General features: G+C 53.2%; 1 long non-coding RNA gene across 1 annotated transcript; it reads right to left on the reverse strand.

Annotated features, from left to right (window-relative positions):
* Nucleotides 1–448: 448 nt before the first annotated feature.
* LOC144173501 (uncharacterized) lies at nucleotides 449–7425 on the reverse strand. The gene is made up of 3 exons (XR_013323303.1): nucleotides 7356–7425; nucleotides 7116–7184; nucleotides 449–649 (listed from the first exon to the last, which is right to left on the reverse strand). It is a non-coding gene; the product is annotated as an uncharacterized LOC144173501 (long non-coding RNA).
* Nucleotides 7426–12172: the final 4747 nt, after the last annotated feature.

A 12172-nucleotide genomic window follows, 5' to 3' on the forward strand; every position in this document is an offset into this window, starting at 1 on the left:
CCTTTGAACCCGTTTGAACCGGTTTGAACCGAAACGGAATGGTGCTCCGGGCCCGAACCCGGAACTGAACCCGAAAGGCTTGAACCCGAACCCGAAACGAACCCGAAAAGATTCCGGTTCGACACCCTGCTCCAAGAGCATGCATACTCATGATCAGACACTCCAGGGTCGCCAGCCATGACGGCGTTCAGGACAATAATTTTCTTCCTGTTTTACATATCAACGTTCCGGGCCGTCAGAGTGCAATATTCATCGGTGAGGTTGCCTTGAGTCTGGGTATCTGCAACATGCAACCCTGTCTGGTTCTTGGTCAGCTGGCCAGCAACCGATTGTAGTTTGTAATAAATCCAGGTAATTCCACCTTCCCACGCTCCGTGTCCCACACGTACGTACCTTCCTCATTACTTACAACACTGCAAAGACACAACAACGATGGCCTGAACGTGGGTCAACTCCTGCGGATGAAACAAGCTCTTCCCCAGGATTACTTTTTATTATACAAAACATCACGTGGCTTGGCCCCATTACATTCGTGCCAACATTATTCTTCGATAGCGTAAGGTCTCTTGATCAGTGAATCAAGCCGTTCTTCGAGAGCTGCTATTCCTGCGTCGATGTCTGTCATTCTTCTGCCTAGCTCCTCCAGCTGCTGCAAATATAAAAGAACTCGGCGTTATACTACCGCTCATGGTAGCACATAAAACATCAATATGAAAGCAGTACTGAGAAAACGACTGTGTCGCATCTAACATCATTGAATATCGCCTTTCGTCTCTGCAATAAGAGTGATTATGTTAACGACAAAAATTGGCAGCGTGTATGCTTGTATCGCTGCAAATGAAGTCGAAATACGCTAGCATTGCCGCCGGCACTGCTGGGTGATGCCGTCCAGCCGTCCCCACTGCCTATCTTTTCGCCTCCCATTCTTTCTCCTCTGCCCCCTCCCGCTACCCTCCTTCGGTCTCTTCGTTCACCTCCTCTATTTACTCCGCCTTACCCTCTTCATTTCTCCCCTCCCACCTCTTCTCGTTTTCCTCCATCCACCTTCTCTTTCTAGCCCCAAACCATTCTTCCGCGGGTCGCACGATGCCTTGTGCACGTCCCGTGATCCACACATTCGTACATGGAGGGTGCATGGGTAGCTAGGCACAAGCTGGTTGCAGGAAAGCTTCGAAGCGTGTAGCGGCGACATATAGTCCTCTCCAGTCATTGCACGCTTTGTGCCTCGATTCCAGCGATAAAATAGGCGCTGTTGTTCATATTTATGTAATTTAAGGAGTCACAAGAGGCCTTCTTGTTAATTGTTTAAGCTCTTTGGCATACTGCAATTTCGTTTTCGGCTTTCACTAGCGGCATTTGCAAAACTACTTACTACCGAGCAAACGATGAGGGGAACGGTCTAAATAGCATCGCATAATGGTGGCCATCCTGAGAGAGAGAGAGAGAGAGAGAGAGAGAGAGAGGAGAGAGAGAGAGAGAGAGAGAGAGAGAGAGAGAGAGAGAGAGAGAGAGAGAGAGAGAGAACACGTTTATACCATTTTGTGGTGCTTGGTCGCTAATATGGATGAGCGCAAGTTTGGTAGGAGCATGTTTAGGAAGGGGAAAGTGGGACGAGATAACTATGCCTCCAGTAACTGCGTCAGAGGCCTGGAGGCAACACTTTGGTCTCTGGGAGTAGTAGTCGTTGCCGTCTCCTGCGCATCATCGTGAAGCCGCTAACCGGCAACTGGCGCTGCGGGGTCCAGAAGGAAGAGCAGCAGCGCAGGCCACAAGTTAATAGCGCACCCAGTAGTCGCCTTAGGTGGCAGGCAGGACAGGACTGGATAGACGTGGGCCATGGTCCCAATCATACATTGGCGAGAGCACCGGGTACCGAGGGGTGCTGTAGCGGGGGCAGTCCCACACTAGGTATTGTAGGTCAGCCCTAGTATGGGAAGTGCTGAAGGTGCTCGGGACACTGAGAGGGGCCCCACGGCGATGAAAGCGGGTGAGCGAAAACGGGGTAAGCAGCGTACCTGTCTGAATGGGGCCTATGGTTGCAGTTCCCCGTCGCGAGAACTCAGAGGAAGGTGCTGCAGGGATGTGGAGTGGGCTTGCCATCGCCACAAGGTAGGCTTTCCGGCAGGCTTTAGTTATCAGTCGTTCCATTGTAGGGTCGGCATCTACTTGAGGGATGGGCAATTATGCCGTCGTCACGACTGCAGAGGGGTTCCGAGCTAGCACGGAAACTAAATTGGCGCGTGCTAGTCGGTGCACCGTTTCTTAGGATGACGCAGAGTGCTGGCACCCAGTGAAGTGTGAAGTCGCAACCTGACTCCCTGCGCTCTAAAACTTTGCGGCGAGTGGCTCTGGGGACGGGAATGGAAAATTGCACATTGGCACATGTTCGATACGCTGCTGGTGAGTCCGTGTACAGCTGGTGATGCACCGGGTAGCTCACTAGGTCTTCCTTGACAGCTGCATCGCGATAGTCTAAGATGGCCTACAGTTCAGCTTGTGGGCTGTGGGCTGGAGTGTCACCAACGTGGTGGTGCCAGCCTGGTAATAGTGGCAACCTAGTTGCAGAAGATTCAGACGTCCAAGGGAAAGAAGAAGGTGGCAGCTTCTCCGGTGAGCTCTTTTACACTCACACATTTGCGAAGAGCGACCTGTGTGGCACCTTTATTTGTTTCACGCTGTCTAAGAAAAGATGGGAGGCCTTCGAGGTGTGCTGTGCCAATTTATGGTGTCGCAAACATTCATCCAACGCTGGGTGGCTAGCGCGTTATTGTGACGCTTGATTTCCTCGTGAAACTTGAGGAGAGATCGCTTGAGATGTGTTGCATGACCAGACTTTTTGTACTATCCCAGAATTCGCAACCGGCGGTTCCACAGCGTCATCAAATGTCTGCCTAGGTCTGGGTGATCGGGAGGCCCGTCCCATTTTTTGGTTGTTGTTCCTTCGCCACGCACAGCTGCTCCGTGCGATTTTGAACACGGGCGGCTGGTGGCTTTTACAGTAATATGCACCGAGACTTGTCCCAGTGCGTAATGTGCAGTGTTCTCGTGTGGGACAGTGCCAGTCCGATGCGGTCGTGGTCTGCCAGTGGGGAGACGGACTATAGAACGGACAGGTGGTCACTCCCTAACATGTCTTCGTGGATGTCCCACCTGGCCAGCTTGGGATGTGACACCCCCAAGAGATCTGGAGTCGTGCAAGATTGCTTTGGGATTTGACCAAATCGAGTGTTCGTCTGGTGTGCGTTGAGAAACGTCAGCCCTTACGCCATCGCGTCTGCCATGATTCGCTTGCTCTGGGCTTTGGTCTTCTCATTACCCCAGGGAGCATGCTGAGCGTTAAAATCAGCCCACATAAGTGTAAAGTCTTTCGGGGGCAGCTTCTGGAAGTGTTCAACAAAGCTGAGGCATGTGTGATATAGTCGCGATACCTTGCGCGCCCCTTCTGGACTTATGTATACAGAAAACACCAAAACTGCTCAGTGTGGAATTATCTCGACTCGACACCCCGCCACTTCAGTGAAAGCGTTGCATGCACCACGGTTGAGTGTCGAGCTCTACATGCACAAACCCTCTGTGGATAAGCAGTGCTGCTCTGACAGGCTGTGTGGGATCGTCATGCGGAGCATAACCTTCGTACGGCGGGATCCTCACGAGCGGTCCGTTAACCTCCTGACGCGCGATAATAGTAGGAGTGTTTTCCCCTTACTTACTCAAATGTGGCAATGAAATCCGCTTTCTCCTCCTAAGTGGGCAGCAGTTACCGTGCAACACGGTTGTCCACAGGTGGTAGCCCGTGGAGATGAGTCCATTATTTTGTGCCATGACTTTAGTGCGCGCTGTGGCTGTCGAAGGCGTAGCAAAGGGGGGGGGGGAGGCTTGCAAGGGTAGGATGCCCGAAATGATCAGTCTGTCTATGATTTTTCGCCCCCACACATCTCGACGATACACTGGGTCGGGTCCTGTCCTTTCCGTGAACTTCGTTGTACGTTTAGTTGCGAGATTCTTAAGGGCGTCGAGGCATGCTCCATGCGGCTGCCCCGTAGACGCTCGCATGGAGCTCCTTACTCCTCTTCGCGAAGAGCTGTGATCATAGCTTCCAGTTTGTGGTCTGTTGAAGGTGTCATAGTGGGCGAATCTTGAGTGGAGGACTGTTGGACCGATAGTTCAAATGGAGGCACGGTTGACTCGGCAGCATTAACGTACGTGACCTGTTTGTTGGTTGTCTCTTTAGCCATTTGCGAGCCGTGAAAAGTTGTGGCTTGGTCCGACTGTGACACAGTGGAGGCACCTACACTACGGCTCCTGCTGCAGCTGGGCCGACATGTCGCGATAACCCTGGCTTCTGCTGGAAGAGCGACGTCTGCTTCTACGGCGATGGGACTACGCGAGCGCCTATTTTCCGCTCACTTTTAGATGCAAAGCATCTCTTGCTCTCGGCTCCGTCGTCCGTCGTCCGTCGTCCGTCGTCCGTCGTCCCTCCATCCGCCGGCCCAGGAAGACACTGGCAACACTGCCGCTCCAGGAGCCCTTTAAGGGGAAACGTGCTCGTCTCGTGCCGGCCCAGGAAGGCACCGGCAACACTGTCGCTCCAGCATCTCATGGTCGGGGCTATGTCCCTCCCTTGTTGTGGTGCCGTCCACACCCCAACTGCGCATGCTCGACTCATCTCGGGCCGGCCCAAGTAACACTTCCGCTCCAGGAGCCATTAAAGGGTAAGACACCACCGGGCGTTCAGCAAGCAGAGCATGCGCAGTGGGGGTGTGGACGGCGCAACAACGACAAGGGAGGGACATAGCCCGTCGCATCTAATAAAATTACACCATCTTCCCGTACGGGAACCCTGAGTAGTATGCGAAACAGCCATGGGCTCAACGCGATTTCCCATTTCGTAGTTCCGGTAAGTGAAAAGTGTGGTAGTTACCATGGAACCAAACTGTAAATATAACGGTAGCTACGTACCTCAACCTAACGGAAACGACGAACTGAAAACTAATGGGCACTTGAATCGACCCCATGACTGCTTTGCATACTACCCAGGGTTCCCCTACGGGAAGATGGTGTATTTTTTTTTTTTTGCTTCGTTCCTCATATCGGCGACGCGTGGGCACTCCGGACTTCTCGCAATTTCGACATCAGCTGCGTGCTCCATCCTGCATGTGGCACAGGTGCTTGGGTGGGGGCAAATGTCTTTATTGTGTCCGAGACCTTGACGATTGTGGCAAACTAGACTGCGCGCTTCGTACGTGGTAACCTTCCTAAGTACACTCCAGTACCTGATCGTCCGTGGTGGTGGTGTTCCCTGGAATGTCACGAGGCAGGCCCCTCGCTTTGCCACGAGACCTGCGGCAAAGATGTGGTGGCTCTTCGAGTAGAGGGCTCACCGTACGGATTGCGCCGTCTCCGATGGGTCGACTTTATGGATGGCACCACGACACATGCCTTTTCCAGCGGTTTGGTTCGCGGTAACCGGGATCCCTTCGCTCGGCGATACTCGAATGGACATGGGCTGCAAGAGGCCTTCGGCGTCCTGGGCGTCGTAAGTCTGGATTGCCACTGTATTCGATGCTTGGTTCATGCGAATGGCTACGTGATGCTGAAGTTCTGACGGCGGAACAGCTGTCATCCCCGTCGTGTGAAGCAGCCGTTGTGACACGCTCGCCAGAGCAACGCCCGTCGTTGGTCGAAGGGTGATCAGGTAGCTGAGAAGCTTAGACCGGGCGATTACTTTATACGGCGCTCCAGGCTCCATCTTCTTTGCGCACCGTGGGCTACTCTTCGGGGCCGCTAAAGTCCATATATGCCGAACCGTTTGTCATTGTTATGTGCTGATGGGTCTCTTGTCGACGTCTGCCTGGTAATCCGAGACTCGAGTGCGGTCAATGGAGCTCGTAGAGTGATGCGGCGTCTAGAACTGAAATAGGAATCGGTGTCGGTGCCTTCCATTTCCATTGATTGTCCTACACTTCGGCAGGCGCAAAGGCGCGTTTCTCGGCTTCTTCGGAGTTCTCGTTGGTGAACAAACAGGGTGTCTCTCTCGACGGAACGTTCTGCGGCGCTCATGGGAGCGTGAGCGAAGGCCGCGCGAAGCAGCTAGGCCTGAGTAGTCCCCCGATGTACTGCGGATCCTCTCGCGTGGCTCCATCGCGCCAGGAGAAAGGGGTGCGGCAGATGGCTTCGGATCCGTAATCACTGCAGCAACGCTGATGCCGGCCGTCGCCGCTTCGGTTGGTGAGGAGGCCCGATCGCTGGGTTCGGTCACGCGGGGCGCCGCAGGTTGAATCGGTGGTGAGGCACGTGCGCCGTGCGCGGGCATGCCTGTGCTCTGAAGAACGGCCGGCGTTAGGCCTACGCGAGCAGCGCAGTCCGAACGACGTTCACTATAGAACAGAAAGTACGGACCGTGTCTCACAGCTGCTTACGCTAGCTCGACCGCTGACGCTGATGATCCCGAAGGTGCAGGTCGTATTGCAGTTCTTGACGTAGTCTCGGCCTTCGCGGAGTGACAGCTGGGAGCAGTCCATGTTGATTTTTGCCCAACCGGAAAAAACCGCTTCCGCCCTCTGCTAGTCAGAGTCACAGCGAATTGTTAATAGTGACTCTGGCTAGTCAGTTCACGTGCGTTCGCGCCTCAAGGGGGAGCCCAAGACAGCTCGCGCTACAGACGCCCAGTTCGCGAAGTCGGTTGCCGCCGGTTTCATCGCGTGCTGACGCGTTCCACTTTGGGAGAAACGTGAAAGCCTGCAAGCGATGACGGAACATGTAAATAAACAATTTCAAACCTAATGCAAAGCGTGGTGGTGTGAGAAAGAAATCCTCGATCTTTGCTATAATTCAAGCCTTGAACTACTTAGTTCAAACTTTATACTCGACCGGAAAACCGCTTCTAAGTGACTCTGGCTAGTTAGTAAGCGGAAGCGGTTGGCCGGTTTGGTAAAAACCAATGCAGACTGCGCCCATGCAGAACAGCCCCCATCATGCGACGCTGAATGGCGGCGGCCGGTGGCGGCGGCTACTATGATGGCGGTGGCAGATGAGCATGATGAAGTGCTCACCGTTACCACGATGGGCACGTGGGGGAAACAATACTCTTCGCTTCTTAGGGATAGAATACGTACCTGGCCCCGAGAAGTAGTTGCTTCCGATTCCGCGATTACGTTAGTGGCCGACGGTGAGCGTCCTGGAGTCTGTATGCAATGAAAAGTTGACCTTTACCAGACACGTGGGGCAAACGAATCTTGTGCAAGGGCCAGTGCCCTTTATTAAGCGAGTGGGAAGGCCATCGCCGTTATACCCCTCTAGAGAAAATGATAATGAAAAGTCTCTAACAGTGAGATTTCCGCTTAAAGGTTACGTACGGCCATTCCAGCTTGGGACTCTTGACCTTGAGGCTCGTTAGCCGACGCGGTAGACGCCATCCTCGTCGCTGTGAAGTTCCGCCAGTCCCGCAGCGTAGAACCTTGAGCCGTACCTCGAGCAGTTGCATTTATTTATAAATAATTTTGTTTAGGCTTTTTATTTGTATGCGAATTTTTGTATACTATCAGTATTCATAAAATTTTCATTCTATTAAAAATTTGACATCACAGAACGCTTGACATCGCAATGGCGCGCAAGTCAAACGCGTAAACCCAATCACACAACCTAGCTACCAATAACGAAACCAAAACAGTTTTATATGCGCGACGTCTATAAAACTGCTCCAGTTTGGATTTTTGTTGGCTAAGCTTGGTAATTATTAGAGCGAAGCTTTTTTGGTCTTTAGAACATTTTTTCCGCGTTTGGAACGCGCACCATTGCAATTTCGTGCGTTTGCATGACGAAAAAATTAAGCACAAATAAAGACTTCTTTTAAGGTTGCAACGGCACCCCGAGCACTTACGAACTGTTTTACACCACTTCGTTTTACATCAATATTGCTAAGAATTTGACAAGTGGCTAAGGCGTTGTGCTGCTGAGCACAGGGCCTCTGGCTCGATCGTGGCCGCAGTGACCGTTTTTCTGATGAAGGCGAAAAACAAAAACATCTGTGTGTCGAGATTTCGATACAGGTTGAAGATACCCGCGTGGTCAAAATTATCCCAGTGCCCTCTACTGCGGTGCTCAGCTCATGCCTAAATGTAGCTTCGGCGGGTAAAACCCTGAGAATTCGCATTTTTTATTTACTTGATCTCTAGCTCTCCAAAGGTTGGGAGGGGTGGGGGTGCACATGTCCGGCGATGATGTATGTTCGAGCTCCAAATCTGCCAAAAAACACGCAAAATCAGAGATACCGTTCCGGCAGGCTGAGCGATGTGATCTGACGGTCCTCATGCTGTCCATAAGCAGTACCACGTGTAAAAGGCAAAAGGAAAGAAACAGAGGGGGCACCTAAGACTTCATGTCGGAATGCGTGAGCATCCCTTCTTGGCGAGTTGCGGTCCTTGTGGAAGCAATGTATAGTGTTCATAGTTCTACTGTAGCAAATGTGTGGGTGGGTGTGTTCATGTCGCTACCAACGAGAATTGGGGAATCGGCCATGAGCTTCTGACGGCTGCTGTCATCGTCACTGGCCGTCGGCATATGCCGGCCTTGTACCTTCTCAAATGCACGTCGTTTGGTCCGCTAGAAGTTCGGGCATTCATCCCTGAGCGCCTAGCCTGTTTGAAAGAGTTAATGAGAGATGTCTTATGCAGCTGGCGTAGTCCCAGTTTACCGCTCCACCCGCCACCAGGGTAGCTTTCGAATTGCCACTGTCCCAGGCACGCGCTATCCCTCGGAACTGCTATGGCCCTTCCTTCATAGAGTTCAACAACTGTATCCCCGCCCACTTCACTACCGATGCTGCCGGCGCTGCGGCCACAGCAAAAAGGTGTGCAAATCTACGTATATAGGTACAGTGGAACCCCGCTTATACGTCCCCCGGACTTACGACGACCCGTTTCTTACGATGGATCACTTCGGTCCCGGCGAACTCCCCATAGAAAAAATGTATTAAAAACCCCGATGATATGACGCCTGGCTGCACGCGGTCCGCTTCATACGACGGACCCTGGCGCGGGTAAGCGGGCGCTTTTCCCATATTTACATCGCTTCTCCGCCGCATCCCGACCTTCTTTATTATGAACTCCCGTTTGATGCTGCTTGAGGGGCAAAGGTCCGCAGGCGGGCCAGACCATTTACTGAACAGACGGAAGCAAGCAGGTGGATACTCGTGAGTGGGAGTTAACCTGGGACGGCCTCACGCGGCAGCAGTACGCCAACTCGCCAACCGTGAGAAGTCGAAGTTGAGGTGACAGGTGGACCGTGAATTTGAAACTCCCGTTGTGGCCGCCGACGAACACGAAAACCCATACGACGCAACCCCACAGCGATGACCGAACAGCTCCTTTCCCCGCCCGCTCGATCGAAGTTTCTTCCTTTCACGACGCTCTCTCTCGATCCCTATATCTCCGCTCTCTGCTTATCAGTGTCTTTCAGATCCGCGTTGTCACTCCGCTCTTTTTTTCTTTTGCTAGAGTTTCTCGTCCGCCTCAAGGGTGGAGCAAAATACAGGAGGCGATGTGTGGAGACATGTACCCGTTGGCACCGCCTATTTGGGTCAGTCGCTGGCCGCCGCAGCAAGTAGCTGTAGCAAGACCGCGCTATAATTTTCTCCGCAACACGGTTTACTCGCGAAGGTTGAATTTGTCGATATATTTTGCGTTGTTTGGTCTTCTGGGAAACGAAAGCAGCTATGTGTTGACCGCTATGACCCAATAGCGACGGCACGGGACCGCCCAAAGGGTGTCTCCAGCATGTACGGCAATGCCGTTTTTTGTTCATCTCCGCCTTGTACTATCGTTCGTTTCGCTTGGCCTTGGCAGTTTCACACTCGGATTTTCCCGTCACAATTTGCTCGACCACGTCGGCCTTATGTCGCGTAGCGCGCGGAGCTTGGCTGGCGGGCTAGCTGGACGACATAAAGGGGAGGCGGGCACAACATAGACGTTGCTTTTTTTCTTGGGATTTCAGCTAAATGTTCGCAAATCACGCGAGAAGGCGCTAAATAAAGTAGTTTAAATAAGTTCTTAACCTACCTGTTGCGTAAGACCGTCTACTAGGTTGGCAGATCTGCCCGCACCCCGGTCATACGACGCTTTCTCATGTTCCCTTGAAAGTCGTGGTTCCACTGTGGAACCCCGCTGATACGGCCCCCGGAATTACGACGCCCCGCTTCTTACGACGGATCACCGTGGTCCCGGAAAACTCCCCATAGAAACAATGCATTAAAAACCCCGATGATATTCATACGACGGACCATAGCGCGAATAAACCGGCGCTTTTCCCATATTTTACACCACTTCGCCGCCTCGTCCTGACCTTCTTTATTCTCAACCCCGTTTGTCGCTGCTTGATGTGCAAAGGTCCACATGCCAGGCCACTTACTGAACATACACAAGCAAGCAGGCGGGTACCCGTGAGCTGGAGTTAACCTGCGACGGCCCCACGCGGCAGCAGTACGCCAACGCGCCAACCACGAGAAGTCGAAGTTCAGGTCGCAGGACATGGGCTCCGCGATCGGCTGCCGGCGCAATTCGGAGCTCCCGTCGAGCCGACGACGAACGCGAAAACACATTCGACGCAACCCCACGGCGATGACCGAACAGCCGCTTTCCCCGCACGCTCGATACAAGTTTCTTCCTTTCACGACGCTCTTTCTCCCTATATCTCTGCTCTCTGCTTATCAGAGTATTTCAAAGCCTTGTTACAGTGAACGAGCTCACTGTAGCCGCGTTGTCACTCCGCGCTTTTCTTTTGCAGAGTGCCTCAATTCACGCGCGTCCCCCGCAAGGGTGGAGACACATTCCCGTTGGCACCGCCATTTTGGGTCACTCGCTGGCCGCCGCGGCAAGTCACTGTAGCAAGGCCGCGCTATAATTTTCGCCGCAACACGGTTACTCGTGAAGTTTGAATCATCTTATCCATTTCGCGTTGCTGGGTCTTGTGGGAAACGAAAACAACTGTGTCCAGCACCAGTGACCCCATAGCGATGGCACGGGACCGTTAAAAGGGTGTCTCCACCATGTGCGGCAATGCCGTTTTCTGGTAATCTCCGCTTTTAGATGCGGCGCATCTCTTGCTCTGAGGCATGTCCCTCCTGCGTCGTCGTCGGCGGCGGCGGCGTCTGTCCGCAGCCCTCCTCTGTTCGCCTCTCCCACAGCTGTGTGCAACACTCTCACTTCGGCGCATTAGCATAACGACAGCTGGCGCGCTTGGTTGGCGCGCGCTTCGCTGCGTAACGCTGCGTCAACAGCTGCTCCGGTGCACATGTGCGCGCATGCGTGACTCTCCTCCGCGGTCTCCTCTCCTTCAAGCGCTGTGAATATAAAGTGGGTATCGCGCTGGGTGGTAGCCGCTAAAACACGTGTACTTTCTCATTTCGCGTATGCATGTGCATGAAAATGTAAAATTGCCTCCATCGTCCCGTGTGTGAGAACATCCGTATGTGATGGAAGGCATCCTACGCGTTCACAATACGTTTCACGCGATGTAGCGAATCAACCCAATGGAAAAGCCAATTGAACCCCCAGATGCGCCGCATCACACCAGGGTTCCCTCGCGGGGAGATGGATGCAATTTTTACTATCGTTCGTTTCGCTTGCCCTTGGCAGTTTCACACTCACATTTTCCCTTCTCAATTTGATAAACCACGTCGGCCTTATCTCGCGCGCGCAAGGCGCGGGGCTTGCAGCACTGGCGTTCTATAAATAGCGGCGGACGGCACGGGTGTCGCGTAGCGCGTGGCGCTTGGCTGGCGGGCTAGCTGGACGCCATGGAGGGGAGGGGCACAACATGGGCGTTGCTTTTTTAAACTTGAGATTTCGGCTAAAGGTTCGCAAATCACGCGATAACGTGCTAAGTACAGCAGTTTAAATAAGTTCTTAGCCCACCTGTCGCGTGAGACCGTCTAAAAGGCCGGAGTTTAATGCACCCAGGTGGTACGACAACCCCGGTCATACGACGCTTTCTCGCGGTCCCTTGAAAGTCGTATTATCGGGGTTCCACTGTATATTGTAGGGACGCAGCCCCTACGTGCGCCAGCGTAGGGTGATTACGGTGCAGTGAGCGCGCGTCGGCGTCAGTGCGCCATGTGCCCGTGCGTGTGTGTGCGACGAACAGTGAGCAGCAACAAACACGTGCAGTGCGCGTAAAA

This window comes from Haemaphysalis longicornis, unplaced genomic scaffold (assembly GCF_048455015.1).
Source record: "Haemaphysalis longicornis isolate Haplotype H1 unplaced genomic scaffold, Haemaphysalis longicornis Haplotype H1 scaffold_1, whole genome shotgun sequence".
Taxonomy (NCBI): domain Eukaryota; kingdom Metazoa; phylum Arthropoda; class Arachnida; order Ixodida; family Ixodidae; genus Haemaphysalis; species Haemaphysalis longicornis.